The sequence below is a fragment of the Brassica oleracea genome, chromosome C3 (assembly GCF_000695525.1).
Source record: "Brassica oleracea var. oleracea cultivar TO1000 chromosome C3, BOL, whole genome shotgun sequence".
Classification (NCBI taxonomy): Eukaryota; Viridiplantae; Streptophyta; class Magnoliopsida; order Brassicales; family Brassicaceae; genus Brassica; species Brassica oleracea.
Window position 1 is genome coordinate 32976685 of NC_027750.1, and position 267 is coordinate 32976951.

The window sequence follows — 267 nt, forward strand, 5'->3', positions numbered from 1 at the left end:
CGTTGGGGTTAAATCGAGTGCACTAAAAATCAGTCTGAAAATATCGTATTAAACGATCAATCAAATCTATTAAATTATCATAACAAAAAAATAAAAATTATGTTATGATAATAAATTATGCGACGGTTCAGCCGGTCAATGCAGAATAATAAATAAATTATACGGTGGCTCGACCGACCAATTAGCAATAAACAAAATATAAGGTGGCTTAGCCGACCAGTTAACAACAAACAGAAAATAAAGGCGGCTCGGCCGTCCAGTTAACAA